This window comes from Falco naumanni, chromosome 3 (genome assembly GCF_017639655.2).
Source record: "Falco naumanni isolate bFalNau1 chromosome 3, bFalNau1.pat, whole genome shotgun sequence".
Lineage (NCBI taxonomy): Eukaryota > Metazoa > Chordata > Aves > Falconiformes > Falconidae > Falco > Falco naumanni.
The window spans coordinates 34,671,965-34,691,455 of record NC_054056.1 but is presented as its reverse complement, the minus strand read 5'-3'; the positions used below and the strand labels follow the sequence as shown (position 1 = coordinate 34,691,455).

Here is a 19,491-nt window from a genome sequence, read left to right as displayed (position 1 = left end):
AGTGTACAATCATACTACCAAATGTAAAGCATGCAGGCTGAAAAAAGTCACCAGCTGAAGAACCAAAACTATTCCCTATCTGTGTATTCACTGTGGCTCAACACACCTGTCATGAACAGATAGAGGACAATCACATATGACACTATAAGACACCACATTTCTGAAAGCTGCTACATGAGCCTGCTGCTGTACTGATGCCAGCAGTAACCTACTACACAAAAGCAGCACAGTGAGGATGGCTGGAGATGAGTGGCAGGAAAGTAACAGGGGGTATGGATTACACACACTTTTCAGAGGTAGCAAATGTGTGTTTGTTCACAGACAGAATCACAGAATCACAGAATGGTCAGGGTTGGAAGTGACCTCTGGAGATCATCTAGTCCAACCCCCTGCTAAAGCAGGTTCACATAGATCAGGTTGCACAGAATCGTGTCCAGGAAGGTTTTGAATGTCTCCAGAGAAGGAGACTCCACAACGTCTCTGGGCAGCCTGTCCCAGTGCTCTGTCACCCTCACAGTAAAGAGGTTCTTCCTCATATTCAGATGGAACTTCCTGTGTTGTAGTTTGTGCCTGTTGCCCCTTCTTCTGTTGCTTGGCACAACTGAAAAGAGCCTGGCCTCATCTTCTTGACACTCTCCCTTAAGATACTTGTAGACATTGATAAGATCCCCTCTCAGTCTTCTCTTCCACAGGCTAAACAGGCCCAGCTCTCTCAGCCTTTCCTCAGAAGGCAGATGCTCCAGTGTCCTAATCATCTATGTAGACCTCCACTGGACTTTCTCCCATAGTTCCCTGTCTCTCTTGAATATAGAGCCCAGAACCAGACACAGCACTCCAGATGCAGCCTCACCAGGGCAGAGCAGAGGGGGAGGATCACCTCCCTCAACCTGCTGGCCATGCTTCTAATGCACCCCAGGATCCCTTTGACCTTCTTGGCCACAAGAGCACACTGCTGGGTCATGGGCAACTTGCTGCCCACCAGCACTCCCAGGTCCTTCTCTGAAGAGCTGCCTTCCAGCACATCAGCCCCAGCCTGTACTGTTGTGGGGGGTTGCTTCTCCCTCGGTGCATGACCTCACACTTGCCTTTCTTGAACTTCATTATGTTCCTCTCTGCCCAGCTCTCCGGCCTGTCCAGGTCTTGCTGAATGGCAGTGCAGCCTTCTGGGGTATCAGCCGCTCCTCCCAGTTTTGTAACATCAGCAAACCTGCTGAGGGTGCACTCTGTCCCTTCATCCAGATCATTGATGCATAAGTTAAACTAGACTGCACCCAGTGCTGACCCCTGTGGAACACCACTGGCTACAGGCCTCCAGCTAGACCCTGTGCCACTGATCACAGCCCTCTGAGCTCTGCCATCCAGCCAGTTCTGAATCCACCTCACTGTCTGCTCATCTAACACATACTTCCTGAGTTTACATATAAGGATGGGAGACAGTGTCAAAATCCTTGCTGAAGCCAAGGTAGGCAACATCCACTGCTCTTCCCTCATCTACCCAACCAGTCATTCCATCATAAAAGGGTATTAGGTTGGTCAGGCATGATTTCTCCTTGGTGGATCCATGTTGACTACTACTGATAATCTTTATTTTCCTCCACATGCTTAGAGATGACGTCCAGGATGAGTGAGCTGTTCCATCATCTTTCCAGGGATGCAGGTGAAGCTGACTGGCCTATAGTGTCCTGGGTCCTCCTTCTTGCCCTCTTTGAAGACTGGAGTGACACTGGTTTTCCTCCTGTCCTCAGGCACCTCTCCTATTCTCCATGACCTTTCAAAGATGGTGGAGAGTGGCTTGGCAATAACATGTGCTAGCTCCCTTAGTACTCGGGGGTGCATCCCATTGGGGCCCATGAATTTTGTAGGTGTCAGATTTGCCTAAATAACCTCTAACCTGATCCTCCTTCACCAAGGGAACATCTTCCTTTCTCCAGACTTCCTCTCTTGCCCCCAGGGTCTGGGACTCCTGAGGGCTGGCCTTAGCAGTAAAGGCTAAAGCAAAGAAGGCATTTAGTAACTCCACTTTCTCTGTACCTTTTGTCACCAGGGCACCCGCCTCATTCAGCAACAGGCCCACATTTTCCCTAGTCATTCTTTTTCTACTGATGTACTTGAAGAAGCCCTTCTTGTTGTCTATGATATCCCCCATCAGATTTAATTCCAAGTGAGCCTTAGGCTTCTTCTTTACACCCCTGCATGTTCTGACCACATCCCTATACTCCTTTCAAGCGGCCTGTCCTTTTTTTCCACATACTGTAAACTTCCTTCTTCTGTTTGAGTTCTGGCAGAAGCTCCTTGCTTATTCATGCAGGCTTCCTGCTCCCTTTGCTTGATTTCTTACTCATAGGGATGCACCTATCTTGAGCCTGGAGGAAATGATGCTTGAATATTAACCAGCTCTCTTGGACACCCCTACCTTCCAGAATCCTAACTCATGGGATTCCTTCAAGCAGATCCCTGAAGAGGCCAAAGTTACCTCCCCTGAACTCCAAGGTTTCAATTCTACTTGTTGCCCTCCTTCCTCCACTATCTCATGTACACTGCAGCCAAGGCTGCCCCCAGCATTCACAATCCCCAACCAGTCCTTTGTTTGTTAGTACAAGGTCCAGCAGAGCACCTCACCTTATTGGCTTCTCCACCACCTATGTCAAAAAGTTATCATCAATGTTCTTCAGGAACCTCCTGGACTGTGTGTGCCTAGCTATGTTGTCTTTCCAGCAGATATCAGGGTGTGTGAAGTCCTCCACGAGAACCAGGGCCTGTGATCATGAGGCTACCTCAAACTGTCTGTAGAAGACCTCATCAACTTCCTTTTCCTGATCAGGTGGCCTGTAGTAAACACCCACAACAGTGTCACCTAGGTTGGCCTGTCCCTTAATCTTTACCTATAAGCTCTTGACTCCTTTTGCATCCACCCCTATGGAAAGCTCAATACATTCCAGTTGCTCCTTCACATATAGAGCAACTCTACCACCTCTTCTTACCGGCTTGTCTTTCCTAAGAAGTACTCCATAACAGCATTCCAGTCATGTGAGCGATTCCACCATGTGTCTGTAATTGCAATAAGTTCATGGCCCTGTGACCACACAAAGACCTCTTAATTCTTCCTGTTTATTCCCCATGCTGTGTGTCTTGGTGTACAGGCATTTCAGAGAGGTAATTAAGCATACAGATTTCTCAGAAGGGGTGAAAAAATATCCACCATAGCCATACACATCCTTGTTGAGGTGGCTGGCGTCCTGGTACTCATCTTGGGAGGCAGCTAAGGAGCATATGTCAATGCTCGGGTTGGCCTGGTTTATTCCCCACTTGGATGTGATGGCGTGAGCATTGGCACTTTGGATGCTTCCCTCCACGTCCTTCAGTTTAAAGCCTGCTTCAACAAGCTGGCCAGCCTGCTGCCAAATACTCCCTTGCCTTTTCTAGAAGGTGGATCCCATCCCTCCCTACAAGGTTGCAGTCAAAGAACGTCCCATTGTCATAGTAGCCAAAACCCTCACAATGGCACCAGCCATGAAGCCAGAAGTCAATGTGCATTATACGCCTGTTTCTGGCTGCACCCTTTCCTCTTACTAGTAAAACAGAAGGAAAAATAACTTGGGCACAAAAATTTGTCACTTGCATCCCCAAAGCTTTATAGTCCACCTTGATTCTGCCTCAGTTCTGACTTGCACTGTCATTTGTACCAATGTGCAAGAGCAGTGGTGGATAGTAGTCTGCGCTATTCACAAATTGTGGCACCCTCTAGGCAGCATCTTGGGCCTTAACTCCCAGAAGGCAGCATACTTCACATGACTCCCTGTCAGGCTGGCAGATGGGTGCCTCAGTCCCCCTTAACAGAGAGTCTCCTACTAGAAGCACTTGGTGTTTCTTTTTACGCATCCATGGTGTGCTGCTAGTGTAGTTTCTCCTTGCAGACCTTGCTCATTGGTGTCTGTAGCTGTTAAAGCTTCATATCTGCTTTTGGCTGTGATGCTGAAGGGTGGAGACTGAAGCAGAGTCTTGCTTTTGTGGGTCACCAGGGTCCAGGGTGCTTCATGGTCTATGATGTCCGCTACAGGAGCATGGTTCTGAAACCACTTACCTATCTCTGTCTTGGTTTCTCTAATACTCCACAGCCTTTTGACTGTTTCCTGCAACTCAGCCACCTGACATAACAGATCATCAACCTGTGCACACTTTAGTCAGGGGCTTACATTTTCTCCAGGAGAAGGGTCTGCACACTTATGGCAACCTACTGTCTGTACTAGAAGTCTCCTTCCTTAACAGTTCCATCTGGGTGGAAGCATCAGACATCTCAGGGGCTTTCCCTGTAGAAACACTGGTTTTAACTCTGAGGCAAGTGCCCACCATTATGGCAGAAACCTAGGGCTCTTCGCTGGGCTGTGGGCCTACAAGTAGGGTGCAGGGCCCTCCCTGCACACTCTCCCTGCAGGTTCTGCCATGTGAACTACCATGTGAGCTGACACATCATGCCCTGGCTGACACACCACATCTTGGTTGCTAGAGCTTCCTAGGGATGTTTAAAACTGCCACAGTTGCTCCTGGCAAGGCCCAAGCCACGTCAGCCTCACTCACAAGAGTTGCTGGCTCCTGGCAGGGTTCTCAGCTCTTGCTTTGGTTTCCCCAACTCTGGGAACCCCCTTGTCCACCTCAGTCATAGACCAGACCTAGAAATGCTGATGTTTTTGTCATCCAAATGTCATTGAAATGAAAGTTGTACCACTAATTCTTCACTTAGAAACAGTTGCAAACTTATAAATCTAAATGCTTAGTGACACACAGAAAAAAAAGCCACATTCTAGGTTGCTGAGGGTTCAAAACACATTTAAGGATCAAGGAAATAATTCTCATTGAAAAGATATGTAATAATTATTATATTGTTTTTTTAGTTCATGAGCAAAGCCCCAATCTTCTGAAATTTTGCTTCAGTTTTTTAAATTAATGGCAAATATCTCTGTACACAATACTTTTAGAGGAAACTGCAAAACTGAATCCACTCTTAACCTCCATTCAGTTGATTCAGTCACGTGATGCAGTTTCTCTTTAATTGAATGATTAATATAACTATGAAGCCCGCTGTGAATTTTACAATTGAATATATCATTGATGATTGTCTGTAATGAGGCTTGAAGCTTAGAATTTAAAAATTATTAGTATTTTCATTAGGAAAGTTCAAGAGCTCAGATATTGAAGACCAAATCCCAGAGTCCCTAGCAGGCTTGTACTGAAAATTTTTCTGCACTTGTTCAGAATTTTCTCTTTGCTATGAATTATTTAAAATAAAACCTTCCACAGACAGACACAAAATTTCAAGGCCGGAAGAGACCATTGCAATCATTCAACCTGATCTACTTTGTAATGCTGATCACAGTCACCTCTTTATCTTCTCCCTGGTCTTTCCAATTAGGTCATTGGTATGTCCTAAACTCCTGTCCTCTGCAATGTCTTCTCTGTCCTAATGCTCAGCACATCCTAATGTCTACAGCAATGCCCTGATTTAATGTGTCATCTCAAGTGGGGTGTTTTCTGCCTACATGCTATTTTACCCTTTGTGATATTTTTTCTTGTGATTTCATACTCTTCAATCTTGCTTTGCAACTTTATTTTCCCAATTAGACAAGCTTGTCCATCAATGAAGGACTATGCAGCTGCAGTGAACTAGCAAATAATGTCCTTATTTAACCACTAATAATATTCAATAAATATTCAATGATTGCATAAAAGCCCACTGAGGCATTTTACCTAGAGGCAGCTGATACTGGTTACTCTCAGGCAATGCCACAAACACTGCTGGTAAAGGCTGATCCATGGATTATTTACTGTCTTCCAGCAAAATCCTTGATTAAACAGCAAAAAAGGAATGTAAAACTTCATCCTTAGAGAAGAATTTACCTTAATGATCAATTTAGAGAGTGTGCGGCTGCATGATGGGGAAGTGAAGCTATTTTCCAGCTTACTCAGGGTACCAAAAGTTCAGGCTAAGACTGAACCTGTGTCAAGTGTAGTGTGGGAAGTGAACCACTCATTCGTCATGATGCATAGGCACAGTCATGCTCAAATGACTTTCTGTCTTACAGTCAGCCTTCTTTGCAATGGAAGTAGAGATGCCAAAATTTGTTTGAATTCTCATATACTAATCCAGAAAGGTATCCGTTCCTGGCTGGAGCAGAAAGTCTTGCTGTCTGTAAAGTGTGCATATATGTTGTTTTATCCTTATGATATAAATCCACTGTGAACAAAATCAGATTCATTACATTTAGATCTGGAGCTTAAATAAAGGTTTTATCCCAGTATATCATGATTCTGTAGAAACTTGATTCCAGACAACTTTTGCTCCTCTTGTACCACTGCTGCCTGCACAGCAAACTGCTCCTTGTGTCCCAAGGTGTTTCTGAGAAAGCAATAAATAGAGGCAATAACTCCCATGCATTTGCTGCATTCCATCCAAACCTGCTGGTTGTAGGGAGGAGGGAGAGATAGCATCTCTGCCCTAAGAAATGCTTTAAGCTGCAAGAACTTTTCAATTCGGCAACCCCATCACAACTTGAACTTTCCAGTGCTGGTGAGGAAAATACACCATTTGAAAAGGTTAAGGTCTATACATCTGCCTTCCTTCCATCTATCAGGACAGTGTCCCCCATAACAGAGCTGTTTGATCCAGATGAATATAATTTCATTTTTTCATTCATTCATTCATTCAAAATCCAATTGAATATAATTTCAAGCAAGGAATTATGCCTAATTCTCTCACAACCCCTCTCACTGATCCTATTCATATTTCAGGTTTGATATTAAAAGGAATACTTCTAACAGGCAAGACTAGCAACCACCTACATGAGAGTAACACCATGTCATCAGATACAGTGTGAATGATGCAGGTTCAAGCCCCCTAGTTTAACACAGGCTTAGCAAGGATGCACAAGTCTTGGTCTCCACATCCTAGACATTTACTACCACTACAAAGTGTCTTTGCTGTTGAGGAAGAGTTGGATGTTTTTTCTCTTCCCTCAACCACAATGAAGTAACTCCATCATGGATCTTAAGGAGTTTTTTCCAGAAGAAAATTTTATCAAAACCTCTATTTATTTCGTTTTGCATTTTTTTCCACCACCATCCCAAACCTCCATATTTTGATGAATCATTGCTTCCAATTAAAAAAAAAAAAAAGAAAAAAATAACAAAAAATTTAATTGTTAAAAATTCTTGAGTCTTTCTAGTGATATCCCCTCAGACCTCCAAGTCTAAGGTGGTCCTGGCTAAAGCACAGAGAACAGTAATCTAAATTGAAAAAATTATAATAACTGTTTCCAGCAGTATGACTTCCATATAGTGCTGCATGTATACTTTTGAACTTTAGAGGTTTAGTCTACCAAGCCCCATCTTTCAACAAATGCAATGAGCACCAAAACTTCTAATATACTTTACCCCTAAAAATTCCAGCAGGTACAAGAAAAAAAACAGAGGTTACCACAATTACCTGCCCAATCTTCAGTGAAAGCACTAAAGAATTCACATAAAGTAATATATTTTAACTCAGAAAAGCAGATTAATCATTCTCTCCCCTTTCAAAACAATGATGATTGGGATGGCCTGAGCCAACAGAATCCAATATCAGGAAGACTTACTGCATTTTCACTTCATCATTCATGTCATCGAGAGATAATTAGAGTATAAATAAGTACATAAGAAAGTTTGGAACTGACAAGTGATTATAAAAGCATCACAGCACTCTTCCTACTTTAACAGTTTCAATTTAAAAAAAAAAAAAAAAAAAAAAAAAAGAAAGAAAGAAAGACTGAAAAGATAAAGCTGTGTTATTATTGTTTATTATTATTTCTGTAGCGACAGGTATTACAAGGCTCCAGCTGGGAACAGAAGCCTGTTTTGTTAAACAGATGGTAGGAGGTCAGCTCTGTTTTGAAAAGTGTGGTGGGAAATGTAGTCTGGCAGGATATTTTGCCCACAAAGCAGAATAAGAACATGAGATCCTAGTGCAGCACAGGATTTTCCAAATGAAAATCCTTCAACTTCAGTTCCATCTCTTCTTAAACGTCACGTTCTGTATCCCCTCCTTTATCTTCACAACAAACCATCACTCCAACATGTGCTGAAAACAGCTGTGAAAGTTTTTTAGAACTTAAAAATCCTTTAAAGACAACTTCAAAGTCTAGGAGCTCTTTCAACAAAGAAAACAAATCAGTCTACAAACTATCCTCAGAAGCTGATGAAGCCAGTCTCCACAGACAGAAATTAGACATGAGTTGGTGCCATCAGCAGAGCTTCATTGAATTTTATCCCCTAGGAATGTAAACTCTTTTGTAATTCCCTCTCAGTAAGTCTTTCCTGGTAGGTAATTAAGGCAACCCATCCCTCATTTACTGTCGTTGACAGAGTTGTTTTAAAATCTGTTTATTATTGAGAGAAATTGTCATTTATATCTTTCTTCTAATTTTGCTCCATGCACAAAAATATCTCCATTTTTCCACTTAGCATGGCACCTGTCATATCCTGATCCCACAAATATTTTTGGAGCTCAGCAAACCATTATTAGAGTATGTTAGGAAACTCTGATTCAAGGACTTATGTCGGTGATTTTGGCATTCCTTTCAGTCCTGTTCTGAACATTCAAAAGATCCTCAAAGGCACAAAAAGTTACTCACTTTCCTCGGGAGACCTGTTTGTGCTTTGCCAAGGTGTGTTCTTGGATTTCAGAGGTCTTACACGTGTCTAGTGCACACTTTCCTATAGCAAGCAGAAAGGAAGTTATTAAGGAAACACAATTGACACATTCCACAAAGCTTAAACTCTCCCCAAATTCAAGAGGAAGGTGTGTGTCATTCTCTACATTATTGCAAAGCACTGATACCCTCAAGGCACAACTGTATTAGTAATGAAATGTGCCCAGGACCATTCTCTGGCATTGCACAACTCATGTCCACAGTGTTCAACTCTCATCATTTAAAATGAGGTACCGACATTCAAAGTCTTAATTTGGAATGATCTTAGATTTACTGGAATTAGGAGTGTACAGATGCAGCCTCCCTGCCCACACTGAATATATTAATCCACTCGTTCCAAAGAAGAAACCCATTGACAGCACACAGAATAATTAGACCTAGGATCAGCTATGGACAGCACTACAGACACAGGTCGTATCAAGTATGGCCATTCTCTTCAAACAGTCCCCCAGCACTTTCCCATCAGGCTTTGTGGCCTCACATGCCCAGGGGACACAGACCTAGGGATCCTCATAGAAAAACACTACCGCTTTGGCTGCAACAATGCACAGCAACAGAAATTGTCTTTCATTGTAGCTGTGTTGCCACAGAGAGCCCAGGGAGGGCCAGGCTAGGTCCTAGGCAATAGACAGATGGGTCAGTCTTCACCAGTTGGCCCAGGAACCATCATATTCCCTCTGGGACAGCCCATACAGACTTTCTAGATATCATGGCTAAATAAATGGTTTGCTCAATGTGTCATATGGATTTGCAGCTGCAGACATTTTTCTGAAGCTGGGCACCTAAGGCCATGACTCCTCACATAGCAGGGTGGCAGGGTCATAAACAGAGTGCTGCCAGTGCCTTGTCACCCATGGTTTATAAAGCAGCAGCTGAATACCTGAATAACTTTGAATGGTACCCAAGCCCATGCCACCTTAGTCACCTCTGCACTACACCAGACACTGCAAAGTGACACACTGCATTGGCCAGGTCACTAGGAAGTAAAATGCCAGAATAATAAAAAAGCTTTGTAAAGGGACCAAGAATCAATCCTATATGAGGTATTGCAATATATGAAGAGGCATCCCATTTTTCACTGGAATTTCCTATCTTGAATGAAGGGTTATGAAGTCATTAACTCCTTGGCAGGTGAAAAAGTACCTTCTATGTCACTGCATAGGTAATTATAAGGAGCACATTGGCAACTGTTTATTTCTTTTTATCTTGTGTTATGTTTGAATTCCATTAGGATGCAACTGGCTGTCCTGAAAATAACAAATAATGTCATTAAAGAGGCACTGAGATTCAATCCCTTTCCCTCAGAGAGAAATCAAGCTATTCTCACAGCAGAGGTGGTTTCCTCTGCATTCCCAGATGATTAATATGCATTGAAAGAGCCTCTGGAGATGATCCCTTCTGAGGCATACCAATTAAGGCTGGGAGGAATTAAATAAATAAAAAATGTATCCCAAATAAAGCACTGTGTATACTATCATTATTTTTATAGTCTTGGCACCCAGGTGTCTGTGTCATAGCCCCAATTTAGCTTGAAAGGATGAAAGGCTGCTTGCATAGGAAAATATTTCTTATTCCACTGATACAATGATACCAGTTTACTTGTGTAACTGCCTGACTGGATTTTTTCACTTTTATATAAAACATTTAGAAAGTAATATAAAGTAAACCAGAGTAAGTACTGTTATTCTTAATTAGGATAAGAGTATCTGAGTGGGAAGGAGTACGAATGGGATTATTCTGCTTACTAATCGCTCCCTACATCAAAACAGCACGATAGTATAGACAGCTTTTTGGATCACTTCAGCCCACCTGCCCAACATGTCACATTTAAGTCAAATTGCAGACCTTTGTTGAATTTTGTCCATTTTACAGTGCAAACTTACCATTGCCAGCAGTTGGAAGTAGTATTTGAGTTGTCAAAGCATGGATGCACCCTTTGTTCTGTCACCTCTGATGGGACAAGCTCAGGATCGAAAGATCTGAAGGTGAGAAAGACATCCAAGGACATCAGAACTTCTAATGGGCAAGAATTTCTAATGGACTTCTAGAGACTTGCAAGACTCAATAAGAGACTGGACAGTCAAAAACAGAACCCAAGAGACTTAGCTGAACCACTGTAACTTTGGCCTGCGGCAGTCCAGGCCTGTGGAAAGATTGCTTTTCTATTCTTACAAATAGTCTGGCTTAGCCAGCTGAAATAGCAAATGTAGTTGCTCAAGCACATTTTAAAGCATTTGTGTTGATATGAGTAAAGCTGTTCAGAACTAATTGACTTGCTGTGGGCAGCTATGGATTAGGAGGTAAAGTGTCTGTGGGCCTAATCTTACTCCTCAGAAGTCAATAAAAAAAATTCATGTGACATGAAAGACACAGGACTGACCATTTCCTTAATACTGAGGTCTTCGGAGATTGCCCTATCCACATCAATTTCAGCTTTGCCTTTACATGCAAAACATCTTTCATTTTTCAATGGAGAAAGAACTGAAAAAAATGTTCTTAGTACTGTAGGAATGTCCTGTGCTGCAAGAAAGTCTTGTGTTTACAGTCCTTTACAGATTGAATTATTATCATTGTGGGCAGTCGTAAAAGGGTTTCGAAACTCCAGAGGGGTTTTTTTTTCAAGATTTGCACACTGCATGTTAAAAAATATCTCACCCACAGCACAGGGCAGGAGGTTGAGTTTTCAGAAAAGAAAAGGTCATGACCAGATGGTGTAGGGAAAATGTTTTAATTTACAAGTTCTATTCATTTCTCTTCAATCCCACTCTTCAAGTCTTAATTTGACAGGTAGTGTAGTGTTGCTAACAGTGAAGTCACCCCGAGTGCACACAGTATAACTGAAATGTGTTAAAGAGAAAAAAGTACTGTTACCCATACCTGTTAAAAATAATGAGATAAATGTGTGAAGTGTAACAGAATCATACTCCAGATGAGAACAACCTTGACTACTGACTTTACAACCTAAATTATGGAGAGAAAGGGAATAGCAGATTCCCTTTATCCATCCCTTTATATAGATGATGAAGGAAATACAGCCATATGATATAGTTTTAATTGGATTTTCTCAGACTGTGCATTCCAGTTAATAATTTTGGTGGGAGGAGAGGAAATCATCTCCCTAATGCTTTCATTGGCATTAATCACAGCTTATTTGTTTCTGCAGAGGCCAAAGACAAAAAAAACTGTAAAGAAATTAGAAGCACTAGCACCTTCTGGGTTCAGGGAACAAACACCCTGGGGTTCTCCTTGTTCTGCTGAACCTTTCTCCCAGTAGTCTAACAGCAGCAGAAAATGAGAAAGCAGGAAGAGTACGTAACTGCCATGAAGTGGGAATATCCAAAGGATTTTCACCAGTGCTGGCACACCCCAGGACAGTGGTTTATGCTCAACATGAAGATTGGATGGAGAGACCTATCACCGAGTAATGCTATTTCCCAAACTGAAAGCATCTGAAATCCTGAAATTCTCAAAGGTATCTTAGGCTACAACATGGTTGTCAGAAGCAGCATGTTTCCTAAAAAGAGGCAAAAATGAAATGTCATTTACATACTAAGAGAAAACTGCAGCAAAATGAGATAATTCTGTTGTTATCTAATTTCATCAAAGGAATCAGTATACTTTATTTCTGGTATGAGAATTCTATTGTATCATCTGCTATTGTGTGTTAGAGAATACATAACAATTCAGAAAGGTAGGCTCTGTTCACTTCAGAAGCAAAAAAACCCATGCACAGACTTGCACTGTATTCCCTTAGCATCTTCATTCTGCCATTTATGGCTAGGCAGACCTACTCTTTCCCCTGTAGAAGGTCTGCCTGAATAAGGCTGCCCACCAGAAATCTTGTCTATGCTCAGAATCAGTTACCATCTAACCCACTTTATTTCTACTGCAAATATTTCCCCAGCCCAAAGAGTCCCAGTTCTACTCTTCATTTTGAGAAATGCATCCCACACTAATTTCATTGGCAGTTGTGCCTATGTTAGATCACACCACAAACATAGGGTGGATTTTAGGAAACAAAACATAACAAGGTGGCTATTTTGGGGAGTGAATGTCATTTTTGTGGGAGATCACAAAATGAGTTAGATAAAGATTAATTTATATGGATGAGCTATTGTTGAATAAGCTATAGGTTAAATTTAAATATAATAGCTGTTATGTAGCAGTTCTTCTAATAAATAGTCCTGCACCATGCTGGGAGTTCAGATTCACTCCATCTAGTAGTAGTGATTTACCTAAGGAATGAAATCAAGCATCCATTGACGTGTAGAGGAGAAAACAGCTAAACATCTAAGTCACCTTCTGCAGGAACCTCATTCTCTCTACTGATTTTCAAAGTATCATAGGGCAAATGTGCAACCCCTGAAGATATCTCAATTAAATGTTACTGTGTCTTTCTCTGCATGTCCATTAGTCTAGGCAGAATAGGGCTGAATATACAAACTCCGAGTCCAGAATAATTTTTTTCCTTGAACATGAAGTTTTGGTTACCTCGAAAACACCCACAACTTCCTCATATTTACAGTAAGAACCTCATCTTCAGGGCCTTCATACAGTTAGCTAATTAATTAATTTCTGTCAATGTACTGTAATAAGTTGATACTATAGATAGGGAAAAGCTTGATTTTAAAATACAGTACAGGATTTGAAAGTATCTGGGAAAGAAGGCAGAATAAAGGGTTCTGATAGCAGGTGAACTCCTTTCTGAAACATGGACAAAGTCATCTTTAGTTTTATGAGGCCATGTGTTGTCTTTGGCCTTTTGACTAGGATGGTCTTTAATTTTGCCTTTGTTTTATCTGGTCTTCCACAAGGCAATTTGGTGTCCAAAACCCTCTTCTGCTTTATATGATCTCATTGTACTATAGAGATCATAATGTTCCATTATTTATCCATCATTTAGTGTAGCTCAGGTGGTGGTTTGTTGGTTTGTATTTTTTTTTTCTTCTTGCTCTTCTACTTTTAATAACACCCTGAGAGTTTTCTGAGAAATGATACAACCACTTTCAAGTTCTGGGTTTCTTAAATCACTTTTTTTGGGTGCATTTTGTTCCATTTTTGTAATCTGTAGAGTGGAGGTTTTGACTTCCTACCTGATATTTCAAGTCCTCATGCCCTTTGTTGTACCTGTTGCCCAGGTGCAAGACGACAGACCAAGTGACCACTTTATTCTTTCCTGTGAGCCTGTGATATTTGTGAGGGGTCAGTTGGTAAAATAGCCCACACAGAAATGCCGTTTATTTTAAAAAGTGGGTGTCCGCCCCTTTGATAAAAGAAATTGAGCCCACTAAATGACACATTAAATTACATAAGCCAGGAGAAAGGTTTAGAGTGTAATACATCTTCTGCTCTTCTGACTCTATGGGGGAAAAAAGTGGTGGGCTGAAAGAAATTGTCCTTGTGAGCTACGGAGAGTTTCCCGGTATTTATGAGTCTGTGTGCATCATTAGAAGAACTTTACCTGGTGTTAGATGCATATATCTGCCTGCCAAGAGGCAAAAGGGAGAGCACAAATGAACAGCACAACATGCATCTGCAATGTGTATTGGCTTTGTCTCCTTAATGTATTCATGGGTGCTTCACTTGCAGCATTTTTCATGGAAATTCATAGGTATTTGTGTTTAGGGGTCCTTCTGTCTTTCAGTACCTATGCAGTCTTGCTCCCTCCTTTTGTCCCACCAGCTCTGCCGTAGCAAACGCTAAGACCAGTTTAAACCAAATTTGATAGAGATGCAAATGTTTCAAAGTGACAATGATCCTCTAAGTTTTGTGGAATGATACCGCTGGCCAAAAGGATGTATTAATTACCACACACAAACACACACACACTTTTGGAACCTGATTCATCTTATCTGTTTTATACATCTACCGAGATATTTAAAATCCATGAGATAGGTCTGGCCCTAGAGCATTTATTTCTTGCCAGATAGTACAAAAGGAGACTAGACAATTAGATCACACATAAACAGCTTCACAGAAGATACCTAAACGTAAGTGGCTGAATACCACCCTTTGAGCTCAAGCCATTTTCAGGGTAAAAGTCAGTAAGAAAAGGTAGCATAGGCATTCCGGATTTCATAAGGCTTATACCTGCTCTCTCCTCTTCATTGGCCTACTGGGCTTTGCTGCTTCCAGTTCCAGAATCTACTGGTACTTCATGGTGAGACGAATCATTCCAGATATCCACCGACTGCATTGACTAGATCCCCATTAACTGTAGTGGGAACCAAGATAGCTATATTTATGTGACAATCTTAGACTGAATCATGCCCCTAGGGCTCCAGTTTGTTGCCTAAAAAGAGGCTTTTTAGTGACATTCCATATGTCCTAATGTATCTGAGATACCTGCAGTTGCCGTGCCAGTCTGATGTGATTAAGAGGCTGCAAAGAGACAAGCCCTATTCAAGCAGCAGCTGGAAGGAATCACAGAAAATATTTAGATAAATGACTCTATGAAAAGCAGAAGGAAATCAAACACAAACTATGCCTTCACATGCTTTCCTTTTCCTTTTAGATCCTGTTTCTTCCCTAATGCTTGTCAGCTCACACCAAAATCATCTGGTGGCGAGCTGTTCTCCCTTACTGTTGCTTTATTCTTCTACTTGGCATCAGGAGTAGGTCTCTTGAGGAGAAGCACAAGAGTGCTTTTGGTCTTCTTTTGCTCCACCTATTGCAAAATTTACCCATGATTTTGTGAAGGATCCTCAAAAAAGAAAGTACGTGTTTCCTCATCCTATCAGCCTAATTCAAAATGAAATGTTCAAATGACTCATTCACAACCTCCTCCAAACCCCTTTAATTCAGTTTCATACGTCCAGTCAGGAAATTTAAAAAACTACATTTGGCTAAGTTGAACAGTCATGCAGCTGTGCTGAATGTCCAGGAGCAGATGCATATGAAATCAGTGAGCATAAAACGTTCATAGAATTCTTCTGGATATAGATATTTTTTTAAAAAATAAAAATCCAAGTGCCTTTTTGAGCATAAATAAAAGAAAAAAAATATAAATAAATGGAAAACCCAAACAGTTTATTCCGTGTCAAGTGACAGAAACAAGAAACAGCTTTTGAAGTTGGCACAACCACCTTTCTGCATGACAGCATAGAGCAATAGGCCCAGTGAAATCTTGTGAAAAAGGCATCCCACTGATAGTTAGACCTGCATATGTCAAATCTCATTTCTCCTACAGAACAAGGTTTTTAACAGCACTAGCTTGCCAGAATAAGCTCCAGATCTAGCAGGGTAGGTGTCAAGAAGTTTCCCCTGAGACCAGCTAGAAAAGGTCTTCTGTGAAGTGAGAGCAAGGGATTGCTATTGGATTATCAACACTATCACTGGGGAACTCAGTTGTCTGAGCCAACAACTGATGCAGCCCAGTGATGTCTACTACAACTATATATCTGAATATCAGTGGGGAATTACGTTCATGGGCTGGGTCCTCTCACTTGAGTTGTTTTCAGGCAGAATGTAGGTGACAAGACAGAAGTTTCAAAAAATTGACAAAATATCATCTTTTCTGCCTTCTAAGGCATTCAGCCCTCTTTCATCAGGCTACAGAGCAGCTGAAAGGTCTTGTTCAACTACTCAAGACTAGGGCAGTTCCCCAGTATTAGCTTCCCAAATGCCTTTTGCTTTTAGCTTTCAAATATATTGTTTCCCATCCAACCAAAAAAAGATTTGGACCATGTGTTTGTAAGCTTCAGGCTGCAACACCCAGATTTACCATATTTGAAGTTGAATTTGAATATGATACAAAGACTCCATCTGGTACCTATTGCAACAGTGCAACACTCCATGGCTCAGCCTATGCTTCGATCTTGCATTTGGCTTTTCACTGGCTCCTTGTGCCAGTGCAAGGTCTGTGTTCTGATTTTCAAATGATTTAATGATCCATGTCCTGGAGATATCAGAAATTGAATTCTGTGCAGAATTCAAGCAGCAGCTGTGATCCTCTGGGGCAAAATGGATCACTGAGCATAGGGTGTATTCTGAGCATACAGCATCCTTCGTTATCAGAATCAGCTTTGGAGGAATCTTTGAGATCAAGTAATCTGATATTCTTTAGGAGTGCATTTCGCACACTCTAAGAAGCACCCTTAAAATTGTGTCTTCAGAAATTACTTCCCTTCAAAACCAAGTTTTGGACTTCAAGAGGTTTTGTGCCTTATCCTAGTATTTCCTGACCAAATGGTTATGTAAGCTTTGAAAAACTAAGACATGAGCCTTGAAATTGTCAGTGGAGTCCCCCAGGAAATTTTGTAATTCAGTTCTCTTAAGCAAAAGGATAATCAGCAGCTCAGCCTGTTCTGTTTCATGCACAGGAGTACTATTCACTCTCCAAGTCATCCTTTCCTTCAGGTTCATCCTCGCATTACCACCACTTTTTTGTTTAAAGAAGATTGCAACGGGTGTCTTAAGAAAGGAGGCAGTTTTACTCCTGATGAAGAATTTATTCTCAAGAAAAGCTGGCTATGTCTCTGGGCTTCAACCTCCAGCCAGCTCAGTACCTGCTGGTTATGCCAAAAAAAAAACCTGAGAAAATGATCTTAGTAAACTGTATTTGAGCATCTTATGTGGTAATACTCAGCTGGGGCATCTGCAGCAGCACTTTACCATGTCTCTTGCCAAGTGTCTCCTTATGATGAGGCCAAACATTTTTGTGGTATAATACAAAAGTGCCATCTGCTCCCTGCACAGAGCCTGAGGAAAAAGGAGCACAATTTGATTAAGCAGGAGATAACTGATACTACATCAAAACAATTGCAGAGCTTCACTGTGATTGACAATTATCAAGGGAATATGCACTAGAATAATAAACTGGGGTTTTTTGTTAGTTGCACTAAATCATGCACTTCAAATGTGAAACCAAAAAGAAATGCTATTCCCCATCTAATGTCCAGCTTCCAGGACACAGGTGCCAAAAGTTACCCACACAAGTTTCTGTGATCCCATCAGCACTTGACTTCTGATTGATGTTCATCAGCCTCATCTAGCTCATTTAAAACACTAGTTGTTCAAAGACATTTGAGGGAGGAAAGACTTGATAGGCATTCTCCATCCAGTTGTCTAATGTTGATGGAAAGGTAGCACAGCCTAACAGGTGAAGGACCAGTCCATCAGTGAGCATTTCTGATTTTGACTCTAAATTATATTAACCAGTGAAATTAGCTGCTGACTTCCTCTTTGCTGCTCTTCCCACTGCAACTGCTAGCCTACTTTGTACAAATAAGAGATGGCCTTTGGGACATAGAGAGCTCATTTTGCCTAGTCATGTGCATCCTGCTTAATGCAGTGGTCTACAAAAGACATGACTACTTTACAGAGCTGTCCCTGTCTAGTCATTGGGCCCCACCAGATGTATTGAAACTCATTCATTCTAGATGTAATAAGCTTAAAAATCCCACAAAAACAAAGAACACCCACAGAATGAGCTAAATGTCAAATCTAGCTGGACTATTCAGGCATTCTTCTGAGCCAAATTACAACCAGAAATAGTAATTGATAGAACCAGAGCCCACTCTTTCAGTGTGGGAAGAGGACTTCCAAGCATCAGAGATTTAGGTGATTAAATACGGCATACAAAGGCACAGACCCCAAGTGAGATTCCCCATTGCATAAGTACAACCAGCTATGTACAATCCCTTATCCACCCAAGTTCTACCCTGGAATATACCTATGTGCACCAAAGCCCCTTTGCAGCCAGCTCACACTCCACCAAACCATTTACTCCCTCCATACTCCTCTGAGGAACCCTCTTCTTCCCCAGTATTTAAGCTGTGAGGGGCTTTGGGCAGCCCCTCATTGCAGGCAGGTGTGGCATAATCACTCTGCAAGCTGGCACCTAGGCAATGAACAAAGCCTTTTCTCAGCAAGAGATCTTACAATTAAAACCTCTTGTTTAGGTGATTAAACTGTTTTCATGATCACAGGTAAAATATCTGTCAAATCCCCTGTTCTTCCTCCCCACAAAACCTTCTGCTCTTGATGTACATGTCTCAAACGCAGGCCACATGGATAAAAAAAGAGGGATACTTTCCTCTTCAGCCAGCTCAGGGTATTTTCACTGGGGAGGAAAGGATGCACCCATCTATCAGGTGACTGTCTTGTCCCCCCGTACATCAGGATGACAGCCACTTTGTTATAATGATAGATTCTAACACAGGGTAGGAGTAGACTTACTTACTGATACGATTCATTACACTTTAACGTATGATACTCTCTAGTTGCTGTCTAGAAACATTGACTAAGTAGAAGCCCAGCATACTGATTTATTGGAGCTGGCAACTTGAGTCCAAGGAAGGATCCAGTGCAGGGAACTTTTTGCCAATACACAGTAACTTTGTTTACTCAATAGAGGATGTATCCATCTTTCAGCTGGCATTGATTGTTTTCACATTTTTTTCTACATGCCCAGGCTGTAAAGGGAAAAAAAGAATCCCACCACAGAAAGTAATTTGTTTTGGCTGAGTAAAAAATGCTAAACCTCTACACATATAAACCAAACAGGGTGAGAAAAAAAATAACTGTCCTCTTCTGTAGCATAAAGGTTTTAATTTGAAGCACAGTTCACACAGCTGATTATTCCCCAGTTTATAATAGAAACATGCATTCAAACACAAGCAAAATATCACCATTTTTCTGCCCTGGAAGGCCTTGAGTGTTGTTAGGGAGGGAGATGCAGAGGATGCCTGCCTCCTAGTGAATCCACCTGTCGAGGGATTCACTTCCTTCAGCATGAATCTTCATGAGGGCC

General features: G+C 41.6%; 1 long non-coding RNA gene across 1 annotated transcript; it reads right to left on the bottom strand.

Moving 5' to 3' along the window:
• Positions 1-7,809: 7,809 nt before the first annotated feature.
• LOC121084215 lies at positions 7,810-8,743 on the bottom strand. Its single transcript, XR_005826645.1, has 2 exons — positions 8,661-8,743; positions 7,810-8,107 (listed from the first exon to the last, which is right to left on the bottom strand). It is a non-coding gene; the product is annotated as an uncharacterized LOC121084215 (long non-coding RNA).
• Positions 8,744-19,491: the final 10,748 nt, after the last annotated feature.